An 11,894-nucleotide genomic window follows, 5' to 3' on the forward strand; every position below is an offset into this window, starting at 1 on the left:
TAATGTAGAAAGCAAAAATTGATATAAAATTATTAAATTTTTTAGTCAAAAAAATTACAATTATAAAGTTTTTCGAAGATGTGAGGGAACACAAAAATCAAATAATGCAGCATTTAAAATAGCTAAAAATATACTTGCAAAGTCCAGCAGTAACTTAGGTCTTGGAAAAAATCAGTTGAACATTTTCATAATTCTCAGCTAAGAGGACTATTGAATTTTTAAGATAATAGTTGAGGAGCGAAAATATAATTTTTCACGTAATATGTGTAGTTTTTGAAAAAATATCATACATAAAATCATGAACAATCTGCTATTTCAACTATTAACTTATTTATTCGATTTTGTTAAATATAGCTAAAGTACAACGACAGAAGACGGAAAAAATGCAAAACCGAAATATTTGAAGCCAAAAAAATAATGCAACGTTTAAAATAATTTAAAATATATTTAAAACCCCACTCTCCCTGGAAAATAAATATTAAACATTATCATAAACCAGACCTAAAAAAGTCTGCCGATTTTTCAATACTACTGTGCATACCTAAAAGTACTATTTAGCAAATTTAAGTGCCAATAAAATGATGAATTTAAATGAGCAATCACTAATGAAATATGAAGGCTATTTTAATATTTGTTGACAGTGGTCAGGGTTGTCTAGGCAAAAGTGTGAAAAAGATAGAAATCGACCCATATTTTCCGATGTGTATTACCTAGAAGAATATAAAATTGTATATTATTATTGCGATGTTATAAAGAATTTTGTATACATCTTCCCTTATCAACAGCTAGTTGATCATTAAGTAGTGTAATTTAACTGCAACTAAATTGTACCCAAATAATATAAAGAAGAAACTATTAAATGTGTTTTATCTTTAGTGGGAAGATTGTTTCGAATTAATACAATTTAAATATTTTGCTGGRAAACTTCAAGTAACTCGCAATCTCTGTATTGAAAAAGAGGAAACATCTAAAGGCTATTCGAACTACTTCAGCAGGAAATGAGTTTAAGTCAAATASTTCTTCACTTGTAGTTATTAGAGATACATTGATTATTATTYTTCCGATTCMTCTTTTTCATCTCGATTATTAAKAATTTGGTTTAAGGTACAGTAATTTTCTAAAACTCTTATTATTTATCAAAATTTTTTATGTCCGTTATACTCTAGAAGTAATAAATGATCAGCTCTTTGAGATTTTTTTTAGAAAATGTCCTCAGAATATTTGTATTCACTTTTTTCAAAGCGAAATGGACCAATGACAATATAGTTCATTCATATTATTCATTTAGCGTGTTTGTCAAAAAAAAAGGAAGTGCGGTGTAAAACCAAAATCAAAATTAACTGGCGTTTCGTCCACATATTCATTAATATCTCAAAAATTACTTACAAGAAAACAAGAATTATAGTTAATTTTTTAATATTGTAGTTCGATAAGTATGGACTTTTTTCCATCTTAAAAATACCTGAAAAATCGCCCAGTAACATATGATGACTTATTAAGAAACACCCAGTACATGCGCGTTAGCTTTTAAAAAAGTGCTTTGGCTTAAATGGCTTCAAATGCGTCAAGTTTTATTCAATGCGAAGAAAAGCGCATAAAAAGAGAAATGGGTCTATCTGGATACAGAAAGGTACGGCGGCTCATTTGAGGTTAATATTTTCAACTAGAAAAAGAAATATATTGCCTACATAATAATCTACTTATGGCTGCCTTACATATACAAACAGAAATGCTGTATATTAAATGTAGTTAAAATATATCTCTGGAAGTTGGTGTATTATGAGAGGTCTCTTCCAGAAATTCGCTTTTTGGCCCAATGTTACAGAACTCCCACTAGAACTACTAAAAGTGTTCCACCCTGAATATTAATCTTCGTAGTCAATGGGTAATCGATTTGTGTTGCGGTCTGTTTCACTTTAAGCAAAATAAATTGCAATCTTTACATTTATTTGCAAAAAATACAACAAACAATATAATGAATCCTCAAAAAATCACGTCAAAATAACAGAAATAAGTTTTGACCTTCTGAAATGCATACATAAAGAGTGCAAATCTTCACGTTCCATAAATAGTCGTCTTCATCGTTATTATAAAAACATATAAATAAACCTATTGCTTCATTCTTAAACCCACTTAGCAAATAAGTAATCAGCCCATGGGTAAATCCATCAGTAAAATAAAAAATTATCATAAGATCCTAGATGGTAATAATGAACCCTAATCGACATATAATATGAAAAGTTTCAGCTAGTTTCTGTGTGGTTTGGTGATTTTTTATGGATTATTATTTATTTGGGGAGTATTTATTTGACTCACAAAAATATTTTAGGGTTTAGGTACTTTCTAGGACTTCTTATTGCATTATTGTAAGTACTATTCACGTATTATTGTTGCAATTTCATAGGAGACCTTGTGCGAGGGTATTTAGGAACCACATAAAAAATTGCTAATTGGAAAACGCACACTTGACTCAACTCAAAATAGTTGCTAAAAACTAAAACAGAAGTTCGACAACAGCGCGCCTACAATTAGTGGTTTTTCGTTAATATTACCTAAAGTATGTCCGAAGCGCTTTGGCAGTGACGCAATTAATGTAGTTTTTTTAATTACTTGTCCACCGATAGGGATGGAAATTGGATGTTATAAAGGTATGTATTTCATCAAATTGTTACAATTCGTTAGAAAACTATAACTTCAATTTACCGATACATTTCCTATTCGTGTTTGTTATTTTTGGGTAAAGAAAATTCCAAAAACAATAAAAAGTAAAGATAGTTCTTAAAACTTCTATAAAACTGATTCAACGAAAATAAATAATTTAAATCTTCGGGAACAAACGCTCAAGCTGGCAACCACGCAATATCAAAGAAAATATTTCCAACCAATCTGGTACATGGGTAAATTTGAATATTACGAGTAAAATAATGACGCCACTGTCAAACAGCTTAAGACAGGCTAGACATGTACAAAATCAGCACCTTTATTTTTTAGCCGCAAAACCACTACTTATTCTGTCAAAACTCCTGCCGGAGCTTGAAAAGTTTGTTATTTTGAAGTAAAAAAACATTGTTCGTTTGACAAGTGTCACTTATTTATATTGTTTTTAATTCAAAATTGGCTTGTTTTTTTTTTCGTGAAATAGTCTTGTCGAATATCACTCAGTAAAAGATTTTCCTAGGCAAAAGAATTCTCTAGCTTTAATCGTGCATGACATTTCTGACAAAACCAGCTCGTGGCTTTATTGCAAATGTCATTAACAAAGTTGCCAAGCAAAAAAACTTTCACAGCAATCGAAATATTTTGCCGTAAAAATTTATCTCTTGTGATATTATAGGTGAGTATTTTCTCACTGTAATCTGTGGGTCAGTTCCCAAAGAGAACCATCTAACAAAATAGTAAATTATAAAATAACTGGGTCAGACACCGACCAAAAGCATGGCGAAAAAAAATCGCGCGTTAACGAAGGCAACCGACCATGTCCGATGGTAGCCGAGACCGCAAGTTTCATAGCGCGAGAAACGGCGTCGTTTTCACACAAAGCGTCGCCGGCGTCGCTGCAACGCCGACATTACCATGGCAACGGTGCGTCGTCCCTGGCAACCCACAGAACACATTGATTTCACGTATAGACGAAATATATTGCAGCCATATTCGCCACGGGGTGGGGAGAAGTGGTAATACTGTTAAGTGTCCCATATATTTTAGAACCATTGTTGCGATCAGCATTTCAATTTCGGATAAATGCAATCAGTTCTGCGGCTTTTTTCATCAATTTAATCTACAAATACCTTCATCTGTTTGGGTTTATTATAAATCATCTGCAATAGTGAGAAGGCGAAGACACGATAGTTAAACCCTTACTTTGAGTGATTTAAATAATATTTTGAGAAATGTTTTTCACTAAAAAAAATATAATATTCCTGAACCAGGATCAATAGAGAAGTTTATACGGTGAGTGACGCCTAAACCGCGCGCTTCTGCAGCCCCATGCTATCCCCTCTACCACACTACAGGGTCACGATAGTATAAATACAGCAGTAGCACTAGTTGGACAATGAGTTAAGTTATCGAAGCGAGGCAGGGAGGGCAACATCAGGAAGCAATTTCAATACTTTTCAACCGTATGGCTGTTTATTGTTGAAAAACCAACCAACCCGTCTTGGAACTATTGCCGATTTAAGAAATCAAAAAAGGATTGGAGTTTTTAATTTGTTACTAAATAATCTAAAGCCTTCTTTAGGACGGTATCTTTCGGAATCCGCAACAGGTATCAAGAAACCGTTATGGGTGTTATGAGTGCTATGTTTATTGCTTAGGAGATAAAGGGTGAAACTGAAAAATTGCAGAACTCAACATCATTTTTATCTCCTTTACCACTGGGAATATTTTAAAAATGTGAATACCTATTCAGCAGACAACAATTTTCAGAGTATTAGTTCCATAATAAAAAAATATGTATAAATTGTTTAGTAGCTTAGTTGTAAATAGATCAATGAGCCACGCCTTTTGATATGAGATATTGTTGAAATCCCTTGAAGTTACGGGATAACCTAACCTATTTAATTTTCACCTCAGATCTTGATATTTAAGAAAAGATTCTTGAAAAACATTGTTGCCATCCTTCTGATCTAGTTTTTTGCAAATATCTCAGTTTCGAATAACAATTAATTTTTTTGACTATTTTTTCTGTACTCCCAAAACACTCCAACTGCTCCAGAGGAAGGACGCCAATTTTGAATCACCCTGCATATGATACATAACTCCATTTTAGTAGTTCTTGAAATAATTAAATACTTTTCCCTATACAACTAACCCTAGAATTGAAATAAGCTATGTTATTTGAAGATGCAAAAGTCAAATGCTTATTGACGAAATTGAAATTGGCTTCTCAAAAGTATCAGATTTGCTCAAAATCTAATAGGAACAACAAGTAATCAAAGCCAGTAACAAGTTACGATTTAGACAAATTAAAACAAATGTTAAACTGTCTACAATTCTAGTAGAAGTCTGTAGCCTTCGTTACTTCACAGACTTTACAGCGTTCAAGGTGTGAATGGACTGTAATTCTTCAAGCGCTAATACAACGTTCTCACCAATTTTTCCTTATTTATTAAACTACTCCCCCACTCAGATTCTAACATTGGGAAACATTTGAGACAAGGGTGTCCTCTGTAGGTAGAGCGCAACATAGTCGCTTTCCAGATCACCAAAACCCTTATTGGCATATGACAATACAACCCATTTTCCTCTGAAATTCCATGCTCTTTCCTCTTGGAAGATCGCGGGTGGTGAAGAATTTAACACTCTTACAATTGATCGAATTGTTTCACGCTGCTGCAATTTTATGTTACTAGAGAATAAAATTTAACCAGCCCCTTTCGTCTTTTGATATTTATTTGTTTCAATATTTATTCCCTTCTCACACAACGGACAATCAGAAATAAAATAAAATTAATTAAATGAAGATCAGAAGTAAAAAGCAAATGGTTTTTAACATACAAATAATTACCGTTTGAGAATCAGGAACTACATATGTTAGTGTAAATTTCCTCCGGTTAGTCGAGATCTCTACAGAGGCCAACGTGCCCTGTAGAGATACGAACCGGAGTGAAGCGCCGCAGAACAATGTGGTCTAGCGCGTCTTGAGCGAAATTTCGCCGCAAATCTTTTCAAATTATTGGCCGTTAGTCATCTTTGATTGTTTCGTAACTCGTATAAAACTTTATTTTAGCATCCTAAATCTTGTCTCAAAACCTACTTATGATAGTGTGGACTCCACTGTAGGTAACCAACGTCAAAGGACAAAGAATCGTTTTTTTTTGCAACGCAATATTTCGTTTCCTGTAAGTTTTTCGGTATTTTAATTTAGTATAAATATTGTAGTGGACCCAGGTCTATCTTAAATGATACCGTACATAGTTAAACACTGCGCGCTCACCGCCCTCTATCTCTAAAACGGTTTACGATATAAAAAACATTGAAACAAAAGTTGTCGACAATTTAATCCACTACAATATTTATAATATATACAGATAGCTACAAAACTTACAGCGAACGAGATATTTGCAAAAGATGCGCAAAAAAACGATTTTTCGACCTTTGACAGTGGCGTCCACAATATCATAAGTAGGTTTTGAGACCAGTTTTAGGATGTTAAAATAAAGGTTTATACAAGTTTACAGCTTATCATGGAATTCCGATCTGAAACCACTAATACGACTGGACTATATAATAAGAACCAGTGAACTCTATTAACCTCTATTGAAAAGTGAAGAATTTGCCAAAGTTATCTACTTATTTTGTAACTAGACTTAGAAATAGCGCGATTTTAACAGTTTCATACATCAAATACAAGTATTCTTAAAAAAATCGGACCAGAAGACAGACTGATCTTCCCAACATGACATGGTGGCATAGAGATAGATAAGTACCACAGACGGGAAATACATTTCCAATAAGTGATTATAATATACAAAGTTGTTCAAAAGTTAACACTCCAAACGTAAGTTTCGAAAGGTAACCTTTGAGGGAACGTTAAGAATTTTGTTATAAAAACAAACCGTATTATTTTGACCTCCCCCTCCGTGTTTGCTCTGGAAATATTTTCACGTACTTAAACGACACCCTGTATAACAGCCGTAATTAATTTGATTTCGTCTATTTCTACAAGAATATGGACACATAAATCAATAACGTTTGTGATATAACTAATGAATATTTCCCAACTAAATTATTTACTTTGCTATGAATATCTTAAATGTTGACGGTGCAAAAATAATCTCAAGTATCTCTTAAACTTTGAGGATTCCATGGTTATTCTTTTTTACGCGAAACAATTCGTTGTTTAATACGAGCCAGCTGATTCGTCTCAGGAAGAAAAAGTGCGTAATGAAGGTAAAAAGTCTGCTATTGCATATCGTTTAAGATCGTGCTGAGTGCAGTTCAGCACGGTTCAAGCACTAAGTTCCGTTCAAGCGCTAACATCAAAGGTATTCCACATACTCCTTTTTTTATTAGAATCACGTTTAATAATCACTTCTAAATTACGATACGAACATTTTCATACAGCAAAAAACAACTCTTCTTCAAGATTTCAAGCCAGGCAATACCTCGGATGCTCGGCCTTTCTTAAAACTGGTGGCAAAAGCTCAAGTGCCTCAGATGTGAGATGCAAAAAAATCACACTTTCAATACATTTAATGTGAAATTACTGAATTTCATACGAGAATCACGCTCAACATCCGCAGAAATTCATGGATGGGATGACAATCATTATTTTGCGAACTCACTTAAAAAACCACGAACGAAACAAAGTTCCATCAATAAAATGATATATTTTATGTTGTTATGATGTTAATGAGAAACACTTCAGTTTCTGGAGTGATCAAACACATTGTTGTCGAATTTACAATTTAGTTTTCTGCAAATATATCATCTTTTTGCTTGAATTATATATTTTCACTGTATTTCTTCTGCACTTTCTAAACACCCCCAGACAACACCTCTATAGGAATGAGGTCAACTTTGAGCCATCCTCTAAATTTGTCTAGTAGGAACTTTCCGCGAATTCAAGTACATTTCCTAGATGTTCCAACGGATTGTTTAACTATTCTGGCAGTTCGCCAACTGAGTTATTTTATAAAAAAATGGCAAAGTTGGAAGCCGAACTTCAATCATGAACATCTTCAAGGAATATTCGAAGAAATTTGTGCCCTTTGTCTCTATGCTGTCTCTAAGTGAGCTAAATTTTTGAGTCACTGGTCTCGATCTAAATAGGACTTTTGTGACCCAGGTAATTGCTATTGCCAAATGTTTTGAGCACGTGTCAACTATTAATAACTTCCTCAGACTTGATGTGACACATTTTTTGAGTCATTATTTTCATGTCTTCATGTTTGGTTATCATCCATCACCCAGGTCTTCATTTGACTGCAGGGAAACAAAATACAACAATCAAATCTGTTGATGGTAAAAAAGCTTTCTTTCTACCATTGTTGTGTTGCGGGAATTGTTGGCTATTGCAGCAACAGTAAATGACCCTGACCTACCAACCTAAAAAAAACTATCGAATATACCGCTATGTATTTTGAAGCGATGCGGGATTGACAAAAAATGTATGGTACTGTTTGGCCTATTTAATTGTACCGTGCTTAGAGCTTTAGCTGGTTTTGCTCAAAATCTAGTACTGCCTGGCGTAGCCAGCCAACCGGTTGTTGCTTATCAGTACTAAAAGCATCTGCGTACTGGGACTGTGACGACACCAGCATACTACTCTTTTTAGCAAATTGCCTTCACAATTCACAAATAGTAGGTTGGACGATCGCATACTCGTTGCTCGGTAGATCGGCACCCACTTCCACCAGCTGAATTCCTGTTTAAAGAAAACGTCATGCTTGCAGAGCCGCACTTTACATATTTTGTACACACACCCAGACCATAGATGCAGTCAGAAAATTTTCCTACAAATAAACCAAACGATTTTTACATGAATTCACCAGCGTACCTTCATTCATTCGCACTAAGTTTTTGAACATTCTATTACCGTGAAGAGCTTCCTTGAATATAAAATTAATAATGCTAAAAATTGATTTGGACTGTTTGGATCAGCGACCATCGCGCCAAAACTATTTTCGAATTATTGGTGCAATTTCTTAGGCGAAGTTGACCGAGGGAATTTAGAAACAAGTTTAAAAAATGTTAATTGAAAAACGCACACTTAAAACTGAAAATACTTGCTAAAAACTAAATCAGAAATTCGGCAACAGTGCATCTATAGTTAATGGAATTTTCCGTTAATATTACTTACAATCCCAATCTTTTTGGCCGTGACGCAATAATTGTACTTTTTTTCTATTACTTGCCCAGCGAACGAGATGGAAATTTGTTGTTATTAACGTATGTCTTTCATAAAACTGTTCCAATTCACGGAAGTATGGAAGAATATTAAACTGATTTGATTTCTTGACAAATTTTGGTAGTTTCTGTGAATTTTTTCCAGTTGTTATTTCAATTTACCGATGCATTTTCTATTTCTCTGTCTGCGATTTTTGGGTACCGAAAATGCATAAGCATTAAGCAATATTGGGAGGGCAAATAACAGTTGGTTTTAGCCATATTTTCACCACTATAGCATAGATCTTGTATGAGTTCCTCATTCTTTTTCTCGCTTCTATTCTCTTCATAATTTAACTGCAGGTTTACCGCCACGAAAATAACACACTTTAACATTCATAATTAACACCAAGTACTGCACAATTGAGGCGAATTAATAAATAAACTGAATAAAGTGATTTATTTTCCCAATTTATTGTTTACATTTTACAAATTTCTTCTGCCTCATCAAATCACTTAGATGCCATGTTCTCAACTGCTCTGGAAAAAAAGTTAATTGCTATTTTATATAGAAAAATAAAATTTCTTCACTTACATCAAGCAATACTCATAATGAATGTTTAATTTAAAAACAGTGAAAAATAACGATAGTCTTGAAAACTCCTAAAAAAGCAAAATATATAAAATTTAATGCTTTGGATTCGTATTACATATACTGCATATTTATAAATGTTTTATGTCAAGACTAATTGTACATTATATTGTAGGTACAATAATATAAAAATGAAATCTGGCAATTCTGGTTATGTGCATTTAAAATTCCTTTCAAGTATTACAACTTGGTAATCTTTACTAGTTTGAGGTTCCAATCAGTCAAAACTGATTTTAGTCACATGGTTTATTTTAAAACTTTTAGCGCGTTTTGAGTTTTAAATTGATTTGCTCTAGGAACTATTCAATTAAACAAAAAAAAACAAAATTGTTGCCTATTGCCATTTTGAAACCACATCAAAGATTCTTCTTCAATTAAATTTTTTTGTAAAATCAACGTATGTGGGTGCGATATGGATCCACGGATTAAGATGTTGAAATGATACCTGAATATACAAGGTGATTCAAAATTGGCGTCTTTCCTTTTAAGGGGCTATAGGGGTTGACTTAGAGAGAACGAGAAAAATATTGAATTTTTTTACTAAAATTCCTAGAAGTTATTAATAGTTGAAGATCGTATTTCAACTTTGTTAATAAGCATAATTTTGAAATGGCCCCACTTTTGATTGGTAGTCTATTGAAATACTTAACCGTTTGAAAAGAAAAATTATGATCTTTGCTTCAAATGACTAAAATTTATTTGGTATTAAAAAATAATTTCTTCTACAATTTTTGTACATAGTTACAGGCAGTCAATAATAGCAACATCGAATTTGCGAATATGTGATTAGTTATGGGAATGCCATAGTAACATAGCAGAAGCTATAACTGAACCAGCAAAGGTCTGGAGACACTGGACGATTGGCTCCCGGAATTGACGCAGATAATAGACGATCTTGAGCTGTTCGGCTTCCAGCCTTGAGAAACAGGTATTGAAGATAATTGCAGCTGAGCTTTCCAGTAGTGCTCGAAGCATTGCACAACCACTGCACTTCCTCAAACACCGAACAATTGTTTCTATAACTCCCGCGGGGAAGGGCGTCATTCCTACCATGTATGTAAGATACACAGCACCCTAGAACACATTAAATCTCTGATCTTCCGAATACCGGTAGAAAATGAGCGGGAGTTAGGGGTTAAACGGGCAGAGCTTCGAACGTCTCTTGTGATTTAACAACTTAATTGTATTTTATTTGTTCGATTTTGATCATTCATACATAACCTATAAAAGGTTTCTGATGACAGCTGTAACGGATTTAGGAATATCACTCATTTGCCCCAAAAAGGCTGGCAGCATTGACGGCAAAGTGGCAACGTTATCCTAATTTCAAAGTATTTTATTGTCACTTTTACTTTCTTTGTTTTGTGTTGACTCATGTTTACAGTTTGTTACAGTTTGTAATAATTAAGAAACAAGAGGTATTTGTAATATTAATTAGGCAGATCAACTTGACAAACATTGTTGACATGCTTCTGATCTATTTTTTTGCAAATATCTGAGTTTTTAATTACAATAAATTTTTTTAAAACTATTTTTTGTACTCGCAAAACAACCGCAAACAACACCTTAAGGAATGACGCCAATTTTTAATCACCCTGTAGAGCTACACACATTTGGTGCGAAAGAACTCAGTCTGCAAAGCGTTCTTCGGATCATGAGTGGAACGTAGGCGATTTCTATTTCATCTATTGCTCGATTTGGCTGCATAGGTAACGATATCTCCCTCTCTTTTCGCTTATTTTACCTCTTTTGAACACGTAATTTTGAATGTACGTTTGCCGATTACTACCCTCGTTGGAAAATATGGTGTGTTTTTAGGAATTTTGTTTTTGATATAACTGTTCGTTATGAAACTTATTATGTATTTCCATTAAGTAATCGCTGTTTCGTCAACTAGTTGAATTAATACATATAAATATAAGATTGTCCTTCTTCTACAATATGACTTCAATTCCAAATGTTGCTAAAACCCGAAAAAATATTTTCAAAAAGTTACTAGATTTTTACGTATAATTTTGAACAAAATCTGGTGAGGTTTTGGGCTTATAGACTCGCAAATTTCTTCCTGAGGTTTAGCAAGCAGGACCCAACGATGTCTGCAGATCTAAGCCACTCATGCCTGTAAAATGTAAGGAAGAAATTCTAATTAACCACGGCCAGCAGCTTAAAAACCCGAAAACACACCAAGTTCCATAACACTGCTATGAAAGGGAATAGTGCCTTGTATTACGTACAGCCTGCAATTATTAGTGAACGGGCACTAAACATGGTCTTTCACATCTCTCTAATGATTAAATCGGTTACTGATAAAACACCTTTGAGAGCTGAGCCCGGTTCTGGGAAATCAACTTGTAGCGTTGCGCTTGCCCGATTTGGCTCGAAGAGACGTGTTTCTCAATACACTGTGGAT

The 11,894-nt window shown here is 33.9% G+C and overlaps 1 protein-coding gene across 1 annotated transcript in view; it reads left to right on the forward strand.

The window, feature by feature from the left end:
- LOC109540328 overlaps positions 1-11,894 on the forward strand; it is a 59,292-nt gene that overhangs the window by 1,226 nt on the left and 46,172 nt on the right. The window lies entirely within an intron of this gene.

The sequence above is a fragment of the Dendroctonus ponderosae genome, unplaced genomic scaffold (assembly GCF_020466585.1).
Source record: "Dendroctonus ponderosae isolate FM_Combo_2020 unplaced genomic scaffold, Dpon_F_20191213v2 Dpon_F_20191213_3, whole genome shotgun sequence".
Classification (NCBI taxonomy): Eukaryota; Metazoa; Arthropoda; class Insecta; order Coleoptera; family Curculionidae; genus Dendroctonus; species Dendroctonus ponderosae.